This window comes from Pinus tabuliformis, chromosome 3_2 (genome assembly GCF_031772625.1).
Source record: "Pinus tabuliformis cultivar Carrire ecotype Pingquan chromosome 3_2, CPIR1, whole genome shotgun sequence".
NCBI classification, from domain to species: Eukaryota; Viridiplantae; Streptophyta; class Pinopsida; order Pinales; family Pinaceae; genus Pinus; species Pinus tabuliformis.
In genome coordinates this window covers 1,049,752,310-1,049,755,333 of record NC_142302.1, presented here as the reverse complement: position 1 = coordinate 1,049,755,333, position 3,024 = coordinate 1,049,752,310, and the positions used below count along the sequence as shown (strand labels likewise).

General features: G+C 34.5%; 1 pseudogene; it reads left to right on the top strand.

Moving 5' to 3' along the window:
- Positions 1-443: 443 nt before the first annotated feature.
- On the top strand, positions 444-2,808 carry LOC149184200 (glutamate synthase [NADH], amyloplastic-like; annotated as a pseudogene).
- Positions 2,809-3,024: the final 216 nt, after the last annotated feature.

Sequence of the window (3,024 nt, the reverse complement as noted above, 5' to 3'; positions counted from 1 at the left end):
TTTTCAACCAGAAAATGGGTCATCCCAAAATAGTGCAATAGAGTGTTCCAAGAAATTAAGGTTAGGAATATTGTGAAGGAAGCAGAGGAGGTTGACTAGATGAAGAAAAATTCTTTTAAGGAATTGAAGAGGATGGAAAAAATTGCTTCAAATCAACATAAAAAAAATCATAGGGCTTACAAGGTACATTTTTATCAAGTATTAACTCCACACTATAAAATCCTTGACTCGTTCAAATGATTTGACAATGTCATCAAATATTAAGTTGTATAAATGTTGAGTGTGATGGCTTTGTCATGGGGCTAACGTTTCTATCTAGTTTGCAACAAAGTGAATAGAAAGTGGTGGCACAAAGACCTACAAAAATAGATAATGTAGTTAAGCACCATGGTTTTCTGATGTATGAGAGTGAGAGTCTTGCATATAGAGATGTTGCAACATAGATGAATGATTGGAAAGAAGTGGTTGAGGAAAACAAACCAGGGCCACTACTGAAGACACAATCAGGTAGGTGTATGAATTGTGGAACCCACTTTTGTCATCAAGTTAAAGTCCAGACATCATTTATTTGCCCCTAATTATTTATTAAAATAGAAATTGAAACATAATGTAGTTATACAATTCAAACTTCATATGTTATAACTTATATTCATTGTTTGAGTGTTTTCCTTTTTGTATATTGCAAAGCTTCTTAATTACATTCCTTGTTCATGTATATTTTTTGTTTTTTTAGATTGTACACTTGTTTGTATTCTAAATGTGTGAAACTTTTTCCTCCATGCAGGATAACAGTGTATGTCCTCTTGGGAACAAAATACCTCAGTGAAATGAATTAGTGCACCAAGGGCATTGGCGAGAAGCATTGGACCAACTGTTGGAAACAAATAATTTTCCAGAATTCACTGAATGTGTATGCCCTACCCCTTGTGAAGGTTTGTGTGTACTAGGAATAATTGAAAATACAGTATCTATTAAAAGTATTCAATGTGCCATCAATGATAAAACTTTTGAAGAAGGTTATATGGTTCCACATCCACCCGAGAAGAGAACAAGGTATGTGTCCTTCCTTTATAATTCTTATGATGCTTATCATTTTGAAAATAATCTGACTGTTTTCTATGATGTGGTGAAGTAGATCCTGATATGGATGGGTCATTAGATGTAGAAAGAAACTTGTTATAGTGGGCAATGGGCAAGCCAGTTGGTTGTTGCTAATCAACTTAATAAAGCTCATGGGAACTTTGTCATTGTTTATGAACGTGCTAATCAACTTAGAGGTTTGACGGTGTATGGAGTTCCTAATATGAAAAACAAACTTGATGTTATCCAACGACATGTTGATCTGATGGTAGAGGAAGGTGTTAATTTTGTTATGAATGCAAATGTTGGAGTTGACTCTCTTTTATCTGTGGAGAAGATTCACACTCAAAATGATGTTTTGCTTTTGGCATGTGGTGCAACAAAACCAAGGTACACTTTCTATATTTGATTTCAATTCACATTTTTCCCATAGGAGTCGAGGCCCTTGCTGTACAGTGTCAAATTATTTTATATATATAAATTCCAAGGATCTCCTTATGCCTGGTCGTGAATTAACGAGAATACATTTTTCTATGGAGTTTCTTCATTCAAATACTAAGATTTTGTGGGACAATGGATTTCGAGATGAAAAGTTTATTTCTACAAAAGGGAAAAGGCTTGTTTTCATTAGAGGAGGAGACATTGGAATTGATTGTATAGCAACAACCATAAGGCATGGATGTAGCAATGTTGTGAATTTGGAGCTCCTTCCACAACCCCCAATTCTCGTGCTCCTCAGAATCTTTGGCCTCAGGTTTGTCTTTATTCATTTTCATCTGAATAAAAATTAGTTATCTATTATTTTCTAACATGTTTTATCCTAGAATAATTCCATGATTATCTATCTTTGTTCACTTTTTGGTAGTGACATAAGGTTTTCCAAGTAGATTATGTCCACCAGGAAGTTATTCCCAAGTTTGGTAAAGATCCCATGTCATGTGAAGTGTTGACAAAAAGGTTTATAGATAATGAAAATGGAAATGATAAAGGGCTTGAATTGATTAAGGTCAAATGGGAAAAAAATGAGTGGAAAGTTCCGGTAGAAAGAGATGGAGGGCACAAAGGAAATTATAGAAGCAAAACTTGTTTTCTTAGCAATAGGATTTCTTGGACTAGAACATGTAAGCTATGTTTTTTTAAGCATCAAAGTTGCTGCTAAGGTCATATAAAAATTTGATTTTTTTAATGATAAGCACAATGTAACGATTCAAGTCCAATCTGAATCTAGTTGACAACATTCATTATTGGACTATGTTTTTTTCTTTGGAAAATTGAGTAATTCAGTGATATTGCAACTTTCCCAATCCATAACCTTCAATAGACATATTTTTAACATTTATATTATGTGTCTAAAATATACTCGACGTACACACCATATTTTCTAGAATTTCTCCATTTACCTCCTCACTCTAATTTCAGTTTTTTATTTGGTTTGACAAATTATCGCAGAGAAACTTGATATGGAAAGGGATAACAAGTCAAATTTCAAAGCCAACTTTGGTGATTTTGTAACGAGTGTCGATGGTGATTTTGTTGCTCGTGACTGTAGATGTGGATACTCACTAGTTGTTTGGGCCATTGCTGAAGCAAGACCAACAACTGCCTAGATAAATATATTTGTGATGAAGGAAGACCAGTTGATCAAAACTTGTGAAGATAGTGGAGGACAAGGATAAACACCCATGTTCACTTTCAAAACATAAGTGCCCCCTGGGAAACTTGTTGTAGAAAGTCATAATCCCAGGAAAAATGGAAGTAACATGCTGAACATGGCACTCACATGCCTTCTTATTGAAGTTGTGAAAGGAATCAAAGGTTGATTTATTTGCTTTGAGTGTCTCACATTGCTATTCATTAATACTAACAAGGAGGACATTTTGGAAGCATTAACTGCCTGGTCCAAGGCATTTGTGATGGAAAAATGGTCTATATGAGACATTTCAG